The 13,442-nt window shown below is 34.9% G+C and overlaps 1 protein-coding gene across 1 annotated transcript in view; it reads right to left on the minus strand.

Annotated features, from left to right (window-relative positions):
* Nucleotides 1–13,442, minus strand: part of FMN2 (formin 2) — a 173,744-nt gene that overhangs the window by 121,260 nt on the left and 39,042 nt on the right. The window lies entirely within an intron of this gene.

Genomic DNA, 13,442 nt, shown 5'->3' on the forward strand with positions numbered 1-13,442 from the left:
ACATCTAAAAGTTCAGACTGCAGCTACCTCCTCTAATGAGTCTGTCTGATGTCTTGGTTTCTCAAACAAGTGTCTGAAGCCTTCAGATCCTTCCATGACTAAATTTCCAGGTAGAAAAACAGCATACATCTGTGAAAGTTAGCCCTAGCCAATATACATATATGAACTTGCATTTACCTATATACTTTATGAATAGTAGTAGTATGTCTTTGTCTTCCGAAAATAAATAGAATGGTAGTTCTTAAAGGTAATTTTGGAACAGTGGATAAAGACACATGATAGTTTAGTTTTAGAAGTTAATGCCTCTTACTGTTATAAGCCAACAGCATCAGCAATTTGATCATTTCCAGCAATTTGTCACTTAATGTCATGAAATTTCCTCTCTGGGTGTAATTCATATTTAGACGATAGGCCTATACTTTTTTTTTTTTCTTTCAAAACATTAACCTATGAGTTCCCGTACAGTACAACTCATAAATGAGAGGCTGTGCTGCTACCTGATTGCAAATATGCACATGAAATAGAAGCACACACTTAAACAAGACTAAGATGGAAAATAGAGACCCCTCAGGTCCTCCAATACAGCAGCATCTGGTACTAGCAGTGTCCAGTTACTTAGAAGGGTACCCTTTCCAACCATTCTGTTAATAAAAACTTATTTTCCAGGCAAAGTGAAAATAAACCCTTGAGCGTTTATGCTCACACAATGGCACAAAGTAGTGCCACTGTAAGGATTTTAATCCTTTCAGTCAGAAGAATGTGATATCTCTTCAGATTCCTCTCTCTCTCTCAAGTTAACCTGTTTTCAAAGCTGTTTCTTATGACTGCAAATCAAGCTTAGGAAAAGGAAATATGACATTTTAGCAAGCATTTCCAATGCTACAGATATTGTCAAATAAGAAGTATTGATGAACGCTTGATTTGCATTAAAAGTTTAACAAAACAGCATCTAATTATTTTTCACATTTCACTTAAACTACAAAGCCCATCGGAGCATTTTAGTTTTACAGTAGTAGAGGTAAAGTCAAAAGCTGGCCAACTTGCCTAGGGCTTCAGGGAAAACTGCTGAAGCAGCAGGATTAGTATTGGATACTGGTTTCATCCTCAAACTACTAGGTCAACTCTCTTTTGAGAAGCTTTTATTATACCAAAGATGTATGTATGGGGACAAAGGGTGTGTGTATATTTCAAATAGCATAAGCTATGTTCCATGTGTTTTACTACAACCACAAGGAAACATGATGCACAGCTCCGCAAGCTAGCACTAAACAAGCAAGCCCTGGAATAGAAGCAGTATAGTGCTCTGCTTTGCCTGAATTGATAAACTTTATTTGGTGAATATGAGCTAATGGGCACAGTGACACATCAGCCTATGCTGAGCTGGCACTGGGGATCTTTAGCTCCTAGTATGCCAAGGTATTTTGATCGCTTTTGTTACAGTGGAGGAGTCTTGTAAGCATTGTTTATCAGCTGCAATTCAAACTTGAAATCTCCATTCTCTCTCCTGCTGCATTCTGTCTGGGGGGGTGATGAAAATGTGAATAACAGGCTAAAACATGTCTAATCAGCTAAGAGGTTTCATCATATCCACCACAGATGACAAAAAGCATTACATGCAGAAATCAATAATTATTGCAATTCAAATAATTCAACTAAACAAACATACGATCAACAGGGAGCACGGACTTTCGAACAAAGATGAATGCATTACGAGTGCCAACTTCTAAAGCTGGAGGTCAGAAGAAAACATTTTTGTTCAGACTCAGCTTCTTACAGCTTCTGTTCCGTAACTGTTGGTTGAATTCCTTATCTCTAGGCTAAGCACATTTCAGAAGATAAGACCCCAGTTCATTACAATTCCCATTTTGGTCAGAAAACTTGAGATGCCCATCAAAGATTGAAAACTTGTAGAGTTTTCTCTAAAATTATAAAGGCCCTTAACTGAGGTGAAATATGACCTTAGGTTATCACCAAACTGTGCTACAACAGGAACCTCAAAAGAGTTTTTGTAGACTAGAGACAATACAAGATAAAAGAAAACCTCATAAAACCACCGACCATCCTAGGAGCTACACAGAAGTATAACTACTGTCTGCTTACATAGTACTACTTTTAGACTGCACAAATAGTATTTTCGCAGTTCGATTGGTGAGAAAGTGTGTTTAGACCTGCTTTAGAAAAAACAAATAAACTTAAATCTTGAATGTTTCCCTTCTAGCATGTTTGAAAAGTCATTATTACAGAAGCATGAAGTAGTACAGCAGTAATCAATAATGACTTCAGAAAAGGCTTACTCTTCCATATAGCTTCATTTAGCCCAGAAACTGGATTACTCTTTCTGTCAGTCACCACAGCGTAAAGCAAGTACATAAATGTGAGTAGAAGTAAAAAGGAAAGAAAAAAGAAAGGGAAAAGGAAAAAAAGAGGTTCATCTTCATTAGTTTTGACTATAATCATGGTCTGCCTGTTTCTCCTGTCTCTGCTGTAGATCATATGACTGCTACACTCAAGTCTTTCAGCAGATAAAGACGTAATTGAAACTTAACTACCCATGCCAGCAGCCAGATAAGCAGCAGGTGGCTTAAGAGTCAAGGATTTCTTTAAAAGTTGGGATAAAAAATGTTCTGAATTTATTTTCTGCTTGATATTTAAACTGCTTATTGGAATGCCTGTCATGCAACATTACCACTTCCTTTCTTCAATTCCCTGTGTTTGGTCTAAAGTATTTGAACTAAAAGTCTAAAAGGTTTGGGTAGGTTTTTCTATGTATTCAGGCCAAGGAAATCACCTCATTTCATTCTGTTAAAACATGAAACAAAAAATCTGACATACCTTGAACATTACTACATTGGCATACTACAGAAAGGAGCTGACCTTATTTCAGACCAGGTCTTTTCTTGATTTTTGATTCAGCTTGCAGTGGACCAGCACCCTGGGAGGTAACCACTAAACTACCTCATTCTATTGTTATTTCTGTATGTTTTGTCTGCAGAAGCTATACTAGTTTTTATATTAGAAATAACGGTTAGGATTCTATTGCCCCAAATGAGAACAATAACGTAATCTAAATCTGGAGCATTCTAAACAGCTTTCATTTTTTCCTCCTGATACTCCTGGATAGCAGAAAAGACAATGATTTTCCAGGTGAACGTTCCTACATCCTGATAAGCAACCATCTGGCATTTGATACTTCTACAGAGTGCTTGCCTTTGTCATCCAAGAGTTCAGCCAGACCACAAAATGGGAGATTCACATGTTGCTTTTGTTTCAGGGCTTCCAGCAGGAAACAAGCAGCAAAAAACACTCACAATAAGGTTGAATCTTTGTAGAGAGGGATAAATAGTCTTCACTGCCCTGAAATATGAGCCTCCTACTCACAGTAGAAGTTTGGGGAAATGGAATCAGTCTTCACAAGTGTGTCCATCAATATGCTGAAGGCTGGGGGCTGGAGGCCAGTCAGCTTCTCTAACTCTTTCAAAGTAGGAAGGCTCTACTAAAAGCAAAGATGCGTCATTTTGGTGAGAGAATGTTAAATAAAATCAATGACAAATCAAATCAAAGATGACTTGTATGTTTTGGGAGGTTAAGTGAAAATGGGCATTAGAAAAAAATAATTTTTCTCTTAAGGGAAGATGAATACTCAAAACATAGAAAGCAATTTGATATACAGCAATCTGCAAGTTAGCTTTTATCTGTGCTTTTGGGCTTTCAATATACCCACTGGCTCTGAAAAACAAATAAAAATGACCAATATGTATTTAAAATATTTGGAAAAAGAAAAAATAACCAAAGCGATCTTACTGGTGTTACTTATGACAATTTAAAATGAAGAAATTAATGATAACTATGTTCTGATCTGATTGTAAATAGAAGTTAAAACGGCTAGTCTGTTTTCATATCCAAAGACTAGACATGCGTAATATCATTCTTATTGACTTTACTTTTCAATTCTTGCTCAGTTACAGCAACATACCATGATTATGTTTTGTTTAAAAATATTTCAATTTGGATATTTCTAAGTTAAGTACTTCAGACCAATAAAAATGAGTTGTTTTTTTTTTTTTTTAATTCTGATCTCATTTCTACACACAGGGTCCAGTGGAAATTCTCACCATCTGCACCACTGTAAAGTAGCATCTGATTTTTAATACTGAGAGTTATAATAGAAGTATTTCATTTTTAGATCATGGCCCACTTTTGTCTGGATGAGGTCTCTCAGATTGGTTAAGCCAATTTGACAAAAGAGTCCAGGTTGTCCTGCAAGGAATGTCACAAGAAATTTTCTTTCAATGACCAGAATTGAAGACATGTTTTATGGAATTTATGCTTTTATATGTACATTCACACACACACTTTTTAACGCTGCTATCTTGTATTTCTTAAGAAGATTTCTTCATCTGTTCTCTTCAGTTCAAATACCGCTTCAGTGGATATTTTTTTTAAGTAGTTTTGAAGGTACTTATATACTATAGTATTTAAAATATTTTATTTAGTCCAAATATAGCACGGCAACACTGAATATACAAAAGCTCTCTTTGATTTTATTTCTTTCCAACAGGTGAGAGGAACTTCATATGTAAATAACCAAGTTATTTGGTGGTTATAGATTTTCATCTGCAACAGAATTTCAGTTTTAGAGAATTTAAGAAAGCAATTCTTATTTTAACAATTAGTAAATATAACAATAGCATGTATTTTGCTCTGACCAGGAATGCATAAGTGATATGAACACACACTCAATTTACCCATTTTCAGGAGTGAAAAAGAGTAAGGAGGAGGAAAGAGGAGAAAAAAAAATACAATTTAAAATTGCATTTTGAATTCTGCTGGCATAAGTGTATGCATATCATGCATTTCTATCTGCTGTTTGTTCAGAGAAATGACAGCCTGCTGTAAAAGAGCAAGAGAGAAGACACACAGAAGCGCCCAGAATCACAAGCAAAAGAGCTAACCTATGTAATATACAACAGCTTTCGAGAAGTTTGGCTATACTGTGAGAGACTTTATCCTAAGTTTTTAAGTATCATCAAGTAATTTTGATTAAAACAAATAAGACCCTCTCAGTTTTACTCTCTTGTTTCTCCTTGTTTTCCCATCAATGATGGAAGAAAGGGAAGTCTATGAATCCTGATCAACTTTCATTGCACAGAATTTTCAGGCACACAGTTGAAACACTATTAATGAACTGAAAGTTGGTGCTACTTTTCAAAGAAGTTATCCCCCAAATGACAGAGAATTTTGTCTGTCTGTTGTCTAAGTAGACAGCATAGCCAGAATTGGAAAAATGATTCCTAAGGGTGTCAGATCTTTGCAAGGGAAAACAGTACCCAGTAATGCAGTACATGAAAAAAGAAGGCAAACCACACTTAATCTATGCTCAAGTTGGCAATATTAAGAACAGAAAGCAAGCAGAAGGATTTAAAGTGGGATGATGGCAGCATTTTGATAACATGACATGGCTTTCTGAATAGGCTGACTTCTGTAAGATGTTAGGTTTTGGCCAGCAGATCAATAACTGAAGTATGGCTGAAAATGCAAAATGCTTATTGTTACTAGATACAAATTTTATATTCTGCTCTGCCATATTCACATGAAAGTCTAATGTGGAGAAGTCTGGAAACTGGTTTAATCACCTCAACTTGACCAGAAGTTTCTTGTCTTCATTTTAACCAATGCCCACACATACTCAGTGTTTGAACTAGAACTAAATTACAGGAAATACATGTGCTCTTAGAGCACACCTTTTCCTCTTAAGCCATTATGAAAATATCACATCTGAGATTTAGCAAATAATCATGAAGAAAGCTTTATTGTTTAGATTTTACTACTGGCCATGCAATTCAGGACAGTATACATTAACACTACTGCATATCCAAAGCCCTGAGGAACCTGACCGAATGTCTAAGCCTTGCTTGGGGCTATTCAGCCTACATTATTCTATAATTTTTATGTTATTTCAGGGCTGTAGTTGAGGTAGCATGCCACATCAGAGAGAGAAAACAGAATAAAGAACTCCTCAAATTCAAAACAGCATACAAATAAAACTTCATCTTGAAGTTAACATCAAGAATCATTAAAATAAAACAAAATAAAACAAAAACTGTAGGCTCACCGTGGCTAGGGTGAAGGGTGCAAAAATGTGCTATTGTCATCTTCACTGGAAATTATACTGATGTATTGCTCCTTTTGAAAAAGCAAACACTGCCTTCAAGCAAAACAATCAAAGTCAATCCAAACATCATGGATTTTGGAAAAAATACAAAATACTAATTGTTCAGAGGATTAAATAGTTTTATTTTGCTACCATGCAGGCTTGATATATTAGACTACTTCATTTACTTTTATTTGTAATGTATTCCATGTATGTCTACTAATTGACTAAAAGTGATGTCAGATGCACTCCCCCCCCCTTTTTTTTTTTTAAAAAAAAAACTTCTCTCTCTCGTCAGAACTAAATGGAAGAAATTCAGGGCTACGGTGAAAGAAATGCATTTTATATCCAGTGGGTAATCAAGCTCTCTATTTAAATGATGGTAATACAACAGTAAAGCTTTTAAATGACCACTACAGAGATGATCACCTAGAACTCTTCAAGATTATTTACCAACAAAATGCATCCTCCTTGCTGGCTTAATAGACTCAAAAGTGACAGAACAAAACTTTCTAAAAATTTAATGTTTTAGGATTTTTGTTAATATTCTTAGGACACAGTTTTATTAGCTTTGAGAGATGACCCAGTTACTAAACCTTGATCAGATTAAACACAATGAGTACTTTTTACATGTTAATATATTAACCACACACCACTTTCTGACTAAAAAAAATAAGTAAATATCTTTTCACTGGAAGGTATCTTCAGGAGTCCACTGAGAATGACTTACAAGTGCTTTACCTAATCCATTCAAAAATACTTAACTGCCATCTAGTGGCTGAGTAGACCACCTTTATGATGTCTTTCAGTCTCTAATTAAACACTTCTTCCTTCACTTCTATCATTTCTGTTTGCATTCTCATTCTTCCTTCAGGGCCTAAGAAATTCTGACACTATCAGAAGCCAGTGCATCAATCACAAAGTTCAGTTACTAGGGATATATGAGAAAGAACAGACAAGCTCTCTAAATTATATTGGGATCTTACCTTGGAAAACATCCCACTTAATCACTTTCATGTAAAAGAAGTTTAATTCATTTACATAGTAGAGTTGTAAAACATGAAAAAATATATTAGTGCTTATTAGATTTTCTAAACCAAAAATCAAGTCCGGAAAACTGCATCATGTTTAAACTGAAGAATAACTTCTAAAGTTAAGAAGCACAGACAGATTTTCATCAAGTTGGAAACTTCTGCATAGAAATTGTGTTTCATCAACATCTAAAAGACAGAGTATACCCGATTTGCACTAATCACATCCTGGATTTATGTTCGACAAAAATTAAGACTTCCCTTGACTGCCTGAGCAAATGTTCTGTCCTTCAGCAGTTCCTATGATCCCAGCAGTAAAGACTGTTGTTGGGTTTCTATCATCTCTTGCGTTACACAACTTTGTTTCCTTTCTATGCATTGTTGCTATATCATATTTAATTTCCAAGGCTAATGAGAAAACACAATCTGCCTATATATGATTCCTGATATTCACCTGCTTTAAGGTAAGATAACCCAATTCTAACTTTACATATTGGCTCTACAGTTAGAACATAAGTTCCTGCATCATATATTGCAAACATGGCTTTATTTTGTGCAAGATTAGAGCAAAAAAAGTTTATACCCCTAGATTTTTCTAAGTTTTTAATTTCCTGAGATAGGTCACTGCTGGCATGATATTGCAGGAAGTTTACAATGATAGAGTGCTTCTCCTTAATATATCCAATTCTATTTGCAAGGACAGAGAACACTAGTTAGCTACAGTATTTACTTTGCAAAAATTTACAGACTTTACCATCATTTAATCCATCTGGATGACTTACAAAAAGTTTGCTTCTTTCATATTCCTTTCTTTTCTCAATATGAGACAATTGCATCTAGTGGATCCTACTGAACATGACATATGCCTTGTTTTACCCAAATGTGTTCTTTTTTTTTTTTTAATGCAGAAATCTAAGACTTTAGCAATCATACTTCTGTGGGAAAAGAACTGTCTCAGAGAACATGTTCATTGCCTCTGCAGGCCTTCTGTTCCCCTTTACAAAAGGATCCTGGCAAGTAGTGAAGGGACGGAAGAGGAACGGTTTGTGTTCCCAGCATAACTGTGTCCTTCTGAATGACTATTTCAAGAAAGAACATGCAAAGGAATGAAGCAGTCTAAAAAGAGCCATAGCCACAGATTGGGAGCATTTCCTTTATGAGTTCCAAAACCAATTCTTCTCCAATTTCTGTTGAACACAGTTGCTAACCGGTGTCATCTATAGTTTGCTTCTAGCCTGATGAGAGTTGCATCACACAAAAATAAGACAGGTTTTAAAAAATCTCCCTGTTTTTTCATTTTATTCTTTTTTGGGGGGGAGGGGGGTGGAATCATTTCACAGTTTCAGACAAATTCTTATATTTACCTTCCAGAAGGCATATCCTATAATTTGAGGCCCATTGTCCTATAGCGAGAATCTATGCAGAATGAAATTCTAGCTCTTTCTTTCTGAAAGTTCATTTAAGAGACAGTTTTGAGCAGCATGCATGTTTCCAAGACAAAGTCAAGCTGAGACATTTTATAACGACGAAAAATAAAATCCTAGTCCGCATTGCTTTATGAATATTTTATAAATAGACTTATAATGTCTTTATCCTAAAGGATATCACAACCTTTCTTGGTTGTATTACCAAGTGTCACAACTGGAATGTTTTGAATATCGCTAAGTTATTTCCTTAAATAGTTATCATGATTTGTAGTTAAAGACTACAGTAAGAAAAAAGGTCCCCCCAGAATGAGAGAGAGAGGGGACATCAACAAAGTGTTGTAGTTAGGAATATTCTGAAGAGATACTCCAAGAACCAGAGTTATAATGTTTTCAAAGTGAAAAGTATATTCAACATGGCAAATTGTGTTCTATAATTTAAGGTTTTCAAAGCTAGAATTATTTCCCTACGATATTATTGGAAAGTGCACCAATAGATCATGCAGCAAAAATCTCTCTTTAGTGCCCAAGAACTGCCAAAATTTTACGTCTGGTTGTTACTATGAGTTGAAGTACATGGCGTTCCAAGAGGGCATATAATTTTGGTTGCAGGATTATTTGTTGGTTGAAATGGGGTGAACCAAACCAAAGTGAACAACTTAGACTGAAATGTTAAGGCATAAGAATTTTTTGATGGCAAGTTTTTCTATTGTAAATATAGATTAAATACCTAGTGCAAACTATCATATAACCAAAGTGCTAAAAATCAGATCAGTCTGGCAAAACCTCATCTACTGAGACAGGATTACAGAGACCAGTCATCTTCAACGGAATGAAGAAGAACTCATTCCAACTGGATGCTGACCCTTAAATAAACATAATCATAACTTTCTTTTTCAATTTGTATGGTACTCAGGGTTAGCACTGATCACAAAAGATCAAAAATTTTAAACTTTTTGATAATGAAGAGTATAGAGAATATGGAATTTAGGTGTCTGCCAAACAATTTGCAAGTTTTTGGTTCTATGACGACCCACTACTAACCAAAGCATAGTTTTCACATACTCATTTTACAATTCAAAAATGTTTTTCCCCGTCAGCTAAGAATTGTTTTTTGCCGAATGTGCAAGCAAATTAAAACAAACTAAAAGAATGAGTTAAAATGTAGGGAAAATTTGCAATGGTACCACAAAAGATCAGGGGTGTGAAGTGGAAAGGAAAGAACTATGCTCTTGCACAAGAGTACAGTTGCCAAATCTAAACATCAGGCTTGAGGCTGGAGTCTCTAAATCAGACCATTCACTTTTTCTCTTCTTCCTTAAAGCAGTTTGGCCAAACTAAGTTTTCTCTGTTCATACTGGGACATCTATGCAGAAACTGTTGCTCTTCTTGGACATTTCAAAACTGGGACTTGATATGTCTGCCAGTTGCTCTTATCTTTCCTCTGTTTACCAGATCCAGTATTAAAAACACCAAAACAAACAACACAACCCCACCCAGTTTTTTAATTCTTATTTTTAAAAACAGGCTATTTTGGATTGAACAAGAGCAGTTTTAGAAGCTTTTGGGAATTATTCAAGAAAATACAAGGTTATGTACAACTATAGAGGTAAGGAAGGGGAGGATAAATAGAAAAGGCGCTCTCAGTAGCTAGTGCAGAATCTAGGCTTTCTGTGCGTCACATGCTTTTAGTCAACTATTTATTATAAGGGAAATGAATTATCAGCAACATGTTACATTTGCATTTGTTTCTATGTCAATATCAACCACTGAAATTATTTTTATACTATTGGGAAAATGTCTTTCCCCAGGGGAGGGAGGGGACAGGGAGGGAAATTGTACGTAGACTTAGCTGAAAGCTTCAGTTTCAAATTTTACACTAGGACTCCGTTTCTTTAAGTATTAAAAGGAAAGAAAAATCACCTACTTGGCTAATTTCAGCCAATGCTTGCTTTCTTCAGAAAGGAAAACTAGCAACAAACTAGTCAAAGAATAAAAGGAGCCAGATCTCTAGAAGAAATATTCCATAGTATTTCATCACATCAAAAAAAATAATAATAAAAAGGACAAATAATAGAAAGAATGATCCAATTTCAGTAAAGGACTTATCTACAAACATGACGAAAGAAAAGATAGTTTGTCCATTCTACTTTCTAAATATTAAAAAGAGTGTTATACACTCAACTGGGACTGTAAAAAATGGTTTGGACGCTTAAAAGCATTTCTTCCCCTCACATACAGCTTCTCATATTAAGTAACTTCCACTCTAATTTTCAAAAGAAACCAGAACAACAGCATAGTAGAGCAAGAACTCAAGATGATTTTCTGTCAATGAGGTGGTCATGCATACAAAGTCCTTATTTCTGCTTTCCATTGATGAGTAATAGTAGCAAATGGAAGAAGCAAACATTATTGCCGTAAGAAGTTAACACTGAGCAAGAGGAATCAGGATGTCTAACAACACTAACAAATACAATTCACTAATTGGAAAACACAATATGCTGGTTTTACAAGCCAGTTAAACGAATTTAATGACAACAGTCCAATCTGTTTCAGTGGAACTATATAGCTAAAATTCTCCAGTTTGCCCTATGTCATATTCAGTAAATGTTACAGACTCAGATCCACACCCCTTTTCCATTGGTGGGTCTACTCAATGAGAAGACATTAGATCAAGCCAAACTTACAAAAAAAAAAAAAAAAGATTATGCCTCATGACTAACCTTGACAACATACAATTGACAACATACAATAGGGCGTAAAATAAAAACAGAAATGAAAGGCAATCCAATGAGAAGCTAAAACAAGAAGAGACAGACGTTTAATTATTAGGAGAGATACAGATTTATGTAGTTAAGGTTTTAGAGCATTGGGAATAGTGGTGCGAGTCAACTGGAAACTGATGAGTTTTGACTGTGATGGTGCAAGCTTGTGACAAAGCTTACGCAATAGGATACAAATATTTACAAAAATTAAAACATACCTCTCATCTTGAAAGATGTTCATGCTCATGTCTGTTGAATATGCTTTTCAGGATCATGAGTCTATTTGACTATGTTAGCCTGTCTCCCAGAGAACAGAATTTTTCTGTTTATACTACAATATCTATCTATCGGTATCTACCTATCTATACAACAATACTCTCACCATTAATACAGCACTTCTTACCCACTTTCTTTGATATTTGCCCTGTATAGAACATTCTGAGGGGACATTTAAAAAATTTATTCCAAAAGCTACAAAATAATGTATTCCTGAAATGAACTGAGCAATCCACTGGACTTTATCATTTCCTACAATACCAAATTGTCCATTGGGAATAAAATTGTACTCTGATTTTCTAAGAATAATTAAAAAGAAACAAACTCAAGTAAATGCTATTTGTGCAGGCAACCAAACAGCACCCCACTGCTCTTTGTTAAACTTCATTCTAATGGCAAGTGAATCAGGTTTTTAGGCGAAGTATCTAAGCAGTCATAAACACATTTCCATTAAGTACATTTCCCATAAAGATCTTTTATAAAGATTGTTTTTTGTAATGAATTAGAGTTCTAGATATATATAAAAGTATGTTCCTTAAGTGCAATAACTTTCTGGAAATATAAGAACAACTTATTTTTCACAAGAAATATTAAAAACTACTGCTACTGAAAAACTGCATGACTAGAATAAAATAAAAATAGACATTCTTTACAATTTAAACTTAAAATATTGCAACTTCAGGTTTTTTTATATTATTTTAATTAATGAGCTCTAGCCTTTAAATGTTCTTAATTATGGAGATTGAAGAACTTAGGTAACTGACTAGAAGAATTATTTGAACGTTGTTTGGTGAGAGAAACACATACACAACACCTCCTTGCCCCATCCACATTTGTAATATCCCTGACTGAACCAGGATTAAATTTGCATAATTTTAATTTTGTATAATGATCAGTAATATTGATGATCACTAGCATTCATTTCATGGGGCATATCTTATTTTCTCTCTCAAAAGTAAATTGTTGAACATTTTCACAGACAGTGCTTGATGCAGTGATGCTTGAGCCATATAAAAAAAAGGGGGGAGGGGGGAAAGAGGAGAGAGAAATGAAGAGCTTTTGGCCACTGCCTGTTCCAAACCAAACTTTAAGGAAATCAGAAGTTTGTCATTCTCTTCATGCCTTCCCAAACAATTAGTCTTATCTGCTAGTAAGATAAGTTTGGTACCTGTGGTCAAAGCGCTTTCACAGAAAATAGGCAAGTCTTCCGGGGAACTGGAATTTGACATTCCTCATTTCCATCAAAATCACACTACATTTAATGAAGAATATCATACGAATGCTGACATATTTACTATAAATGTAGACTGTGTTTATGTTGAACATCTCCTTCTGACGTCCAGCATGTCACCCTAAATCTGGTCACCTAATGCCATTGATATAGACTTGAATGAAGAAAGAGATAGATAATCTCTAACTCCCTCTGAAAATCTCTGCCCTGTTATTACCTGAAGTTGGTAGATTAACTAAACTAATATAATCAGATCTTCTATTGTTATTCCTTATTAATACCATCAAACCTCTGGAACCAAGTGTTACTTCTGAGGGAACTGAACAATAATATTTTACAAGAATGATCTCAGGCAGGTAGGAACCTTGAATCTCTTTACCTAAAAAAACTATGGAGTTTATCAGTATTTTGAAATTAAAATTGAGCTCAGAATTTAGAATGTAAAAGACGCTTCTGAATGTTTGCATTCTGAATATTCATCACACAAAAACAGAAGAACTATTGCAAAACTATCTAAAGTACTGTTTTTCCAGGCTTTTTACAAAATTCTAGATAAAACACTTC

Source organism: Apteryx mantelli, chromosome 3 (genome assembly GCF_036417845.1).
Source record: "Apteryx mantelli isolate bAptMan1 chromosome 3, bAptMan1.hap1, whole genome shotgun sequence".
NCBI lineage: Eukaryota > Metazoa > Chordata > Aves > Apterygiformes > Apterygidae > Apteryx > Apteryx mantelli.